General features: G+C 45.7%; 1 long non-coding RNA gene across 1 annotated transcript; it reads right to left on the bottom strand.

Moving 5' to 3' along the window:
* Nucleotides 1–3,276: 3,276 nt before the first annotated feature.
* On the bottom strand, nt 3,277–5,832 carry LOC144380212 (uncharacterized). The gene is made up of 3 exons (XR_013444137.1): nt 5,708–5,832; nt 4,522–4,753; nt 3,277–3,421 (listed from the first exon to the last, which is right to left on the bottom strand). It is a non-coding gene; the product is annotated as an uncharacterized LOC144380212 (long non-coding RNA).
* Between the last annotated feature and the right edge of the window lie 5,384 nt (nt 5,833–11,216).

Here is an 11,216-nt window from a genome sequence, read left to right as displayed (position 1 = left end):
GAGAGCAGATTCATGCATGCCAAGGGGCTGAGGGAAAGGAGAATGAGTATGGGGGGGGGGTTGTTTTTTTGGTTTTTTGCTGGTGACAGAAATGTTGTGGAATCAGAAACTGGTGATGGTTGCACATCCTTGTAAATATACTTCTTTTAAAAAACGCCGAATTTGATGCTTTAGAAGCAAAGATTTTATGGTATGTGAATTATATCTCAATAAACCAAATTTGTAAAAAGAACTGGTTGGATGCACCAACCATGGCTTCTCTTTAATTCTTTCCTCGACGGCGAGATGTTTGGGCTCTTACCGGGGCTATGCTATCAGCAAAATGCTACCATAAACATCCTGTTCACAAGTGTGATCTCTCGGTGGCATATTTAGAAGTAAAACCTGTATTTTGTGATGTCCACATCTTTAATCCCACTAGGAGAGCCAAACTGAGAACTAAGGTAGTTTTCCCTATTTATACTTCCACCAGGGATGAATAAGTTCCCAGTTCCCCACGTCCTTGCCAATTCAGAAATATATTAAACTTGATAATTTTTGCTGATTAAAATAGATGAACTCATAACCCACTTTAAGCTGCCTATATAAAGATATCTCATGGTTGCTTTAATTTGCATTTTCCTGATTATGAGTGAGGCTTATTGACAATTTGGGGTTTCTTTTCTGTAAACTGATGATTTGTACCCATTGTTCACTTTCCAGCTGAACTGTTGGTCTTTTCCTTTCTGATTTTTATATATATAGCAAGCACATCTTTCCTTTGTAAGCCGTGTGCTGCAAACATCTCCTTGAAGCCTGTGACATATTTTCATTCCTTCTGTATCTTTTAATGTTAGCTAGTCAAAGTAATTCATCTTTTAATTTATATGTTGAGGGACTTCTCATTGTCTTGACTAACTTTACATGATGAATATACTCTCCTATATCTTCTAAATTAAAATGTTTTAATTTTGTTTTTCATATGTAATGCATCTGATATTAATTTTTGTCTAAGGTGTGAGGTAGGGATCTAATTTTTCCACTTGGATAACCAACTGCCCTAGTACCCTTTATTGAAAGACCCGTTCCTGATGAAATATGCTCACTTCTATTTCATCGGCACTGCCTTCCATTATTAGCGTACTTCAAACTCTTGGATGGAAATGACAAAAGGAGAAACTTGATTTGAAAAGACTCAAAAACAATAAAGAAAAAGGTGGGACGCCTGGCTGGCTCAGTTGATAGACTCCTGGGGTTGTGAGTTCAAGCTCTACCTTGGTTGTAGAGATTACATTTATTTTTTTTAAAGATTTATTTATTTATTTATTTATTATTTATTTATTTGAGAGAGAGAGAGAATTCACATGCATGAGAGAGGGAGAGAGAGAATCTCAAGCAGGCTCCCCAAGGAGCACGGACCCTGACATGGGGCTTGATCTCAAGACCCTAAGATCAGGACTTGAGCAGAAACCAAGAGTCAGATGCTTAACCAACTGAGCCACCCAGGTGCCCCTAGAGATTACATTAAAAAAAAAAAAAAAAAAGAGGGAGGGAGGGAAAGAAAGAAGAAACTGAGTCATGTAAACTAACTAAGGAAAAGACAGAACTAGAGATATCTCAGACAATTACATCCACAGGCTCAAATATCATTTAGACTTTTCCTCTCTGTATCTCTCATCCCTGTTTCTATTTCTGTGTTATCATTATTATTCAGACCAGCTGTCCTGAGGAGTCTGGGACTGACAGTGACAATTCTAGGCTCACAGCCTTGCAGACTTTTAGCCAAAGAGGTAAGGGGGGTTTTCACTTACTGGATCAATTTAGAAAAAGATATTACTGGCTACCTTTGGAACATGCTAGAAACCCACTCACAAAAGACTTAAGCACAGAGGAAAGAAATCAAACATTTATCTTGCCTTTCATTTATAACCTATACCTTAGCACAACCACAGAGCTGAGGAGGCCAAGCTTCTACTTATACATTACTACAACTAATACATAAAGAAGAAAACCTCCAAGACTATCTTTGGCTAATGCATGCCCACCTTATCAGGAATAATAACAGAGGATATGGTTTAGCATCTTTCATCCATGTATCTACGCGGGAGGTAGAAAACCCAGGCCTGCCAAGCCCTAGACCGGAGGTCCACAAACTTTTTCTGAAAAGTATTTTCAGCCTTTGTGGACCATAGGATCTCTATGTTGAATCATCTCTGCTCTTGAAGCATGAAGGCAGCCATATCTGTTATGTAAACAAATAGGTGGGTCTGTGTTCTAATAAAACTTTATTTACAAACACAAGTGATGGGCCTATTGCCAACATCTGTCCTAGACCAACGCTTTTTGAAATCTGAATGAATCACCAGAATAAGAACTGAATTAAGCCAGGAAACATGTGTTCTAGGATGCAAATGGGAGACTTTTTTTGCCCCTTCCCCAGTTTTCAGATCTGTAAAAGTGGGAAATGGGGTGCCTGGGTGGCTCAGTCGTTGAGCGTCTGCCTTCGGCTCAGATCATGATCCCAGGGTCCTGGGATCAAGCCCCACATCGGGCTCCCTGCTCAGCGGGGAGCCTGCTTCTCCCTCTCCCACTCCCCCTGCTTGTGTTCCCTCTCTCACTGTGTCTCTCTCTGTCAAATAAATAAATAAAAAATCTAAAAAAAAAAAAAGTGGGAAACAAGCAGGATAGGACGGTTTCTGGGGTCCTCCCTGTCCTGACGTGCTGAACTTCTGGAGCCATCCATCCTACCGCAGAGGTGGTTTTGCCTAAGGGAGGGGGCCCAACCAACATCTCTTTGTGAAGAGACCCAGCCGGCTCTGCAACCTGCATGGGGCTTGTTCCCCAGGAACTTTGCAGCTTGTCCCTTCACCCTATAGCCTGAGTCGGTCTGTAAAGTGCAGTCAAGGCGACTGGGTTGGGAAGAGGGTGAAGGGGTCCACGAGCAGAGAGGCCTCCTGAGTCCTGGGGCCCTGGCCTGTCCCAGACTCTTCAGCCTCCTTTGGGTGTGTCAGTCTCTCTGCTCTCACTGTGTGTGCTGGGGGGGGGGGGGGCGGGTGCACCGTGGGGGGTGAAGAAAGCAGAGGAGAGTGAGGGGTCAGTAGGCCTGGAGGAAGGGAGAGAAGACTCAGTCTGGATTTCCATGAAAGGCACACATGATGAACCTACAGGGGCCTCTGCTCTACAAAGAGTCCCTTTCTCTCTCTCTCTCTCTCTCTCACACACACACACACACACACACACACACACACACTATTAGACCCCTCCAGCCGCCACAGTAACACCCTGTAGATTGGGTGATTTAAACAATAGACATTTATTTATTTCCTTAGTTCTGGAGGCTGGAAGTCCAGGATGGGGCGCCGGCCGACCCAGCTTCTGGTGAGAGCCCTCTTCCTGGCTTGCAGAAGCAACCCTCTCGCTGTGTCTTCACATGACCTTCCCTCTGTGCTCATGCAGTGGGTGGAGAGAGAGAGAGAGACAGAGAGAGAGGGCCAACTCTCTGGGGCTCTTCTCATAAGGACACTATCAGATCAGGGCCCCACTCTTATGACCTCATTTAACCTTAATTACTTCCTTAGAGGCCCATCTCCAATATAGCCACACTGGAATTTAGGGCTGCAACATAATGCGTTTTGGGGGAACACAAATACTCGGTCCATAACACACACACATACACACTATTCTATGCAGACACCCACAGAGAGAGCTACACAGACCCTCTATGTGTGCACAATCACACACACCGATTCACACTCTTGTGGGTTCAGCTCGTGTACCCCCAAAATTCATGTGTGTGGGCCTAACCCCCCTGTATCTCAGAATGTGGCCTTATTTGGAGATGGGGTCACTGCAGACCTAATTTGAAAGATGAGGTCCTACTGGAGGAGGGCGGGCCCTTTGTCCAATATGACTATGTCCTTATAAGGGAACTTTGGGCACAGAGATGCACACGGGGGAACACCGTGCGAACATAAAAGCAGAGATCAGGGTGATGTGTCTACAAGCCGAGAAGCACCTGAAGCCAGGAGAGAGGCCTGAGACAGAAGGAACCAGTCCTGCTGACCTTGGTTCCTCCAGAACCAAGAAAGAATAGACTTGTGCTGTTTAAGCCCCCTCCCCACCCCCCACCCCCAGTCTGTGCAGCTTTGTGGCGGTGGCCGGAGAACAGGCTAACCCAGGGAACTAGGGAGGCAGCTGGAGGCCGGCTGGCGGGAGGGAAGCGTGGCTCTAAGCCCCGGGCATATGCTACACTGTCCTGTAGGAATTCATTAGCAAAACACAGATCCCAAGATAAACGACTAAGAACTTCGAGATGGTGAGTGCAGAGCACGAAGCCCCGAGCACAGGGTCCCTGCTGAATGTGAGGCCCCGCAGCACTGGCTGGAACTGGCCAAGCTGGTGCCCCGGCCTCAGTCAGCAGCTCCCAGGATCGGCGCACCCGGAGGCGCATCCCCTTTGCTCCCCTCCGCTCCCTGCACAGCCCACGGCTGACCAAGTGCTGAAGCCCCCGGGGGAGTCGCTGGGCGGGCGGGGGAGCGGTACCTCTGTTCCTCTTGTCGGGGAAGTCATTCTCTTTAAAACTTGGGAGCTCTTGGTGGCCATCTGGCTCACCATGTGGAGGAAGCCGGTCTTTAAGGAGAAACACGAAGATGACTCAGAGCATCCGCCGAGGAGCTGGGATGCCTGCAGCTTTTGTTTTCTTGCTTCTGACTGCTTCCAACACTCAGCATCCTCCCTCTCCGTGCAGCTTTCTTGTTCAGTCATTCTGGGAACCCTCGGAGCCAAAAAAAAAAAAAAATTAAAAAATTAAAATAAATGACACCCGAGAAAGTTTTCTGAGTCGGAGCTAGTCTGAGAATGGATTTTGTTCTGAACAGAGTCTGGACAAATATTGTTAAAATCGCTGGCCCTAAAAGGTATCATTTATGGACATCCACTCTGGTATTCATCCTAAATCACTACAGCACACCTTTCATTGTAATGAAGTGACTCCCAAACGTTTGTTCGCTAAAATTCCAAATGCAGTATGGCGAGGGTTGCCCACTGGTGTTTTCCTAACTTGTGTCTTCCGGGGTGTGGAGGGGCATGCCGGGGAAGAGGCCAGGGCTGAGGAAAGGGGGTGTCCTTTGTTTTCAGATGGTGTTGGGTCTATGTTCAGCTTATGTGAACCTAAGGAAGATTTCTTAAAATCGCCAGGACTCCACGTCCTCACCATAAAGAGAGAGAGATACCAGATAGGGTTGTTACCAGCAGTAGGACCTACAGTCCCTGTTACCCCGGGACTGGGGCTGGGCCAAGGGCTGCCCCAGGATGTGGGAACAAGGAGTTTCACAGGACATGGACATTTCAGGGCTAAGACTGAGAAAGCCCTGGGCAAATGGGAACAAGTTACAAGTTCGTTCGTCACCTTCATCATAAGCGTAGGAGCTGTAAGCAGGCGTGATCAGAACACTGGCACTCTCCTTCCGCCCCCATTACCCTAACACACCCACGTCACAGGTCTGTGCCCTTGGGAGACATCTAAGGCAAGTCTCATGACCTTCACAGTCATCTTAGGTAATAAAGGTGTCCAATTAGTCACATGCAAGGGAAAAATAGTGTCAGTTCAGTAATTGAAATGCTTTTGGCAGGTTGCCTGCAGCAGCATTGGGCATGGTCAGCTTTTTCTTTATTTCCCCACCTGGAGCTTTTGCTCCTCCCCTCCTGCTCCTCAGGCCACCGTTCTCACCTGCATACCCCCCGGTGCCTGTAAACGCATCTCCTCCAGGTGCTCACGGAAGGACCGCCTGCTCTGTCTTTGGGGTCCATCAGCCCATTTCCAGCCTCTCTGCAGGGTTCACCTTCCACCTCCAGGTGGCGCTGGTGGAAAGCACAAAAGACACCTGATTCCTTCCTTCTGTCCCAAATGTCTGCAGAGCTGTGAGCCACAACCTTGAGCCCTCGAGATGGTTCAAACTTGAGCCGGACCCCATTCCTCTCTGAGCCTGCCCTGACCCCATACTGAATGCTCTGAGCGGTCCAGTGGAAGCTATCCCCCTCGGAGCTTGAAGCCAGGAACTGGCGTGCTTGCTACCCTCCTGCGTGGGGACTCACAGCTCTTGGACACAAACACACAAAAACAACATAACTCTTCTAATTCCAACACCGCTTTTCCACACCTTCAGGTGAACATGAACCCCAGCCCTGACACCTGAGCAGCACTCCTCAAAACCATCAAAGTCATTCAAACCATCAAGGTCATTCAAACCATCAAGGTCATTCAAACCATCAAGGTCATTCGAACCATCAAGGTCATTCAGAACAAGGAGTCTGGAAACTGTTGCAGTCAAGAGGAGGCATGTTGTATCAGTGTTCATGTATCCTGTAACAGAAGAAAGGACATTAAGTAAAAACTAAGGACATCTGAACACAGCACGGACTCTAGTCAGCAGCAATGTATCGAGTTTGGTTCATTAATTGTGACAAATGTACTGTAGGATATTGACAATAGGGGGAAGTGGTAACAGGTCAGAGGATAAATGGGCGTCTCTGTATTCTCTTTGCAATGTTTTTGTAAATCTAAAACCATTCTAAAATTAAAAGTTTCCTTGTTAAAGGGTGAGGGAAAGCAGCACGAGCGCAGGGCCTGGGACCAGGTAGAGGATGATTCGGCTCGATGCCGGGACCCTGCCACCCACGTCTCTCTCTGCCATGCAGCTCTTCCCAGCGGAGGCCGGGATGCTGTGGAGCAGATACCACCCTCCCCACTGCGCTCTGCCCAAACTCCCAACCTTACAATCCATGGGCATACTACAATGATGGCTGTTTTATGTCACTAAGTTTGGGCTGGTTCGGTATAAACTGCTAGCTAACCAGAAGAGAATCAATGCTGGGAGCCGGCATGGCTCCTGCTGGCTGCCAGTTTTTGCAGCTAGGTGGCGGCCAATGATTGTCTCCAGCCCAAGGAAGACGGAGAAGAAGCAAGGCACCCACTGTTCTCGCCCAAAATCTAACGTCCAACACAACCTCACTGAGGACTGTAATGGTGATTTCCTTGCAGAACCCCAGTCCCATCCTGCCCGTCTCCACACCAAGACGCTCATTTCCAGCCTCAAGCCGTTTGCCCAACCCCAGGAGGCTCCCCAAAGCGGAGCAGGAACCACACACACGGGGGTCCCTTTGCCCTGTTTCAAAGACCCCCGTTCCGGTTCTGCAGTTTGAGAAAGGGGGCAAAGCTGTGGAGGTCACACTCTCTCCCTGCTCTGTTTTCAGCCCCACAGTTGGTCTTTTGCTGACCCTTCAGGAAATGAGATATAGTTTATTGCGACATCACGCTCCCCAAAGCCATCCCCCGCTGAGCTTCTCTTGCTGTGAGTCCTCACTGACCCAACAAGAATTCGGACCGTCAGATTCCAACTCATAAACTAGCATTACCGTATGCTCCAACTGCTGCGTCTGGGCACGAGCCTGAAAGAATCGAAAGCAAGGGACTCAAAGGTGCATATTTGCATCAGATATTTGCACACCCGTGTTCACAGCAGCACTGAAGGTAGAAGTGATCCGTCAGCGGATGAACGGATAAACAAAATGTGCTGTATACATGGGTATTAATCAGCTCAGACTGCTATCATAGAATATCATAGCTGGGTGGCTGAAGCAACAGAACTGTGTTATCTCATAGTTCTAGAGGCTAGAAATCTAAGATCAAGGTGCCGGCAGGGCTGGTTTCTTCAAATACAGTCACATTGGAGGTGAGGGCTTCAACATATGAATTTGGGGCAGACAAGGGGATATTACACAGCCTTAAAAAAGGAAGGAAATTATACATTTCCCCTGCTACAACACGGATGAGCCTCGAGGAGATCATGCTCAGTGAAATAAGCCAGGACCCGAAAGTACAAATACTGGACGAAACCACTTACGTGAATTTCCTAGAGTTGTCAGATTCATAGAGACAAAAAGTAGCTACCCCGGGGCCAGAGGGAGAGAAGAATGGGGGGTGACGGCTTCACAGAGAGTTTTGCTTTGGGAAGACAAAGTTCTGGAGGTCGACAACAACATGAACGGACTTCATGCCACCGAGTCAGTCCGCTTGAGGGCTTTCTTTGCTCTCGGCGGGCATTGTACCTACGGCAGTTAGACCCTGGTCTGGGAGTCAGGAGACAGAAGCCTGGGGCAGGCTCCCTGTCTTGAGCAAGCCCCTCCCATTTCTGGAATTGTCTTATTTATCCAGCTATTTAACAAACATTTATTGAGCACCTACAATGTACCGGGCTTTTTTTTTTTTTTTTTGGAAGGGCTATTACTATTTTTAAAAAGTAGCCAAGATCCCTACCTTCATGGAGCTTATATTCTGCTTGGAAAGAGGGACAGAACCAAGTAAATAAATATTTATAGATTGCAATGAGTGTTAGGCTGGCTATAAGCAGGGTGATACAATATAACATAGTGGGTATGTGGAGAATATAACATACTGGGTGTGTGGAGGGGAGGTCTTCCCTTTAGGAAGGGAGTCAGGGAAGGCTTGGAAGGAAGTGTGTTTATGAAAATTAAAGACTGCAAAGTATCCAGCCCTGAGGAATGTAAAGGGAATGCCCCTCAGGCAGGAATTTCAACAGGTGCAAAGGCCCTGAGGCAGGGGAGAGTTGGTATGTTCTAGTTCTAAGATCTGAGCATAAGGTCAGTGCTGCCGGGGGCAAAGCAGGCTGATCAGAACAAAGCACAGGAAGAAAGGTACGAAGCCAGATCACACAGAGCCATGAAAAATCTGAATTTTTATCTAAGTGGGAAAGGAAGTAGAGCATGAAATATGCCTTCATAACACTGAGAAGGAAGACACGCAAAGTCCTAAGCCCTCCTTATCTTATCTTTGGCTTTTCACATCTCACACTTGAGTGCCCCTTGTTTTTCCTTGAGGAGGCAGTGAATAATGTTTAGAGTAGATTCTGCACCGTCCCCTCCTCTGACTCCCCGCAGAGATCTTTAGGCTCCTGTGAATGGTGCTGCTGGGAACATTCATGTACAGGTCTTTGTCTGAACACCTGTTTTCAGTTATACGAAACACCCGGAATTGGTCAATCCACAGAGACAGAAAGTAGATGAGCGGCTAGGGGAAATGGAGAGTAGCTGTTTGGTGCAGACAGGGTTTCCTCTGGGGGCATAAAACGTCTTGGAACAACACTGAGAATGTACTAAATGCTGCTGGATTGTTTGTTTAAAAATGGCTAATGGTTAATTTTACACTGTATGAATTTTCCCTCCATTAAATCATTAAATAACCTTGTAAACATCGTGAAGGCTAAACAAATATGTCTGTGGGTCTCATCTGTCCCTCTGGCCATGAGCTTGAATCTTCTTCAGGCTTTAAAAAAAATAAAAAGACAAACATTACACAGAAAAGTATACATAGTTAGATTCCATTTACATGAAGTTCAAACATAAGCAAAATGAAACAACATTTTCTTTAAAGAGTAGAATTACAGTTTGCAAAACTACAAGGAAAAGGGTAGGACTTATTCAAAATCCAGGTTGTGGTTGGTAATCTTGGAGCTGGAGGTGGGGATGAGCTCAGCTAAGAACATGAAAGCAGCTTCCAAGATCCGAGTTCTTTTTCTCAGCCAGGGTTCTGAGAAAGCGAGTGTTTTTTATTCTGATTCTTTAAATGGGATGTTGGGTTCTTACACACACTTTTGCATATCTGATGCATTCCACATTTAAAAATAAATGTTTGCTGAATTTCAAAAAGACACATGGACGTAGGGTAAAACGTTAGCAACAGGGGAACGTGAGTGAAGAGTATGTGGGTCTTCTTTGCGTTATTTTGATTCTTGCAACTTCTCTGTACCTTTGAAATTATGTTTGAAAAGTTTTAAAATGTATTTAGAAAGGACAGGATTGTAGATTTCAAGAAGCTTCTATTTTCCTTTACTGCAAAAAATATAAGATGAAGAGAAGCAAGTTAATGTTTCGGCAAATTATTCCACAGTACGATGTGGTTCCAGTTACTAGTCGTTGGTGGGTCTCTATTCCTTTCCCCCACCTCTGAGAAGCCCACACAGACCCTGGGTAGGAAAGAGGGTGCAGAGCACAGGCCCCCTGCACTAACAGCCATTCCCAAAACCAAGCGGACATCTCTCAGAGCCTCCCCGAGCCAGCTGGCCTCAAAGTCAAGTAGGAAAAAAAAAAAAACGTATTGCTGATCCCATTCCCTGGCTTTTATCTGAGTTTATAATTGCACGTTCATTAGCGTGATTATGTGATGAATATCTGTTTCCATCACCAGACTGTCAGCTCTTCGGGGGTCCCATTTTTGCTCTCTACTGTATGCCGGGCCCAAAGTGCCACTCGATAATAAGAGCAGCAGGGCTGATCTGAGTCATGCCCGGGTGCCAAAGCTCTGCAGGGAGTAGGACGGCATCGCTCTTGGCAATGGCTCTAGAAGGTAAGCCCTGAGAGGAGCTCTCTGAAGGGATGAAGAAGTGGAAGCCCAGCAGTCCAGCAACGTGCTCGGGCTGTGGAAGGTGGAGCTAGGGTTTCCCTGGCCACTGCCCCACGCCTCCTCTACCTGTCGAAGGAGGATGGGAACCCCCCCATCCTCAGCACGATGCTGACTTCAGTACAGAAAGGAAGGAAGAGAGTGTCCTACCAAAGAGTGCCCCACTGACTCTGAGATGGGGGTGCGGTCTCAGTGAACCAACAGAAGGCCACTCCACGTTTCCTGGATGAAAAGGAATCTCCCCAGTGAGGAGGTTGCTGGGAGCCCTGGGATGATAATTGCAATTATAGCTACATAATTATTTATGTCCTATAACACGTCATGTTATAGAAATATTATGTGGCATGTTATATTATAAATATTATGATATATTTATACATTATATATATTATGTTCCATATATGTAATATTATGAATCCTATATTTATATAACATGATAGGCTAGTAATAACAACATTCATATAAAGATTACTATAATATACAATTATGTTACATTATATAGTTATATAATATATAATTGTATTTATAATGTATAATCAAATATAGAAATGCTTAAGAGAATGTTAACATGTTAAATATAATATCCATAGTATTATTAATAACCAAGTGATTATAATATAATCATAGCTATATATAATACTGGTATAATATATAACATTATATACGTAATTATATTTATAATTAAATATAGCAACACTGAAGAGAATCAAACTCTGGGTATTAACACATTTGTATTCATAAGCCAGCACATAGTCCCAATTTT

Source organism: Halichoerus grypus, chromosome 15, assembly GCF_964656455.1.
Source record: "Halichoerus grypus chromosome 15, mHalGry1.hap1.1, whole genome shotgun sequence".
Lineage (NCBI taxonomy): Eukaryota > Metazoa > Chordata > Mammalia > Carnivora > Phocidae > Halichoerus > Halichoerus grypus.
Note: the sequence above shows the minus strand (reverse complement) of the source record. Positions and strands in the feature narration are given on the sequence as shown.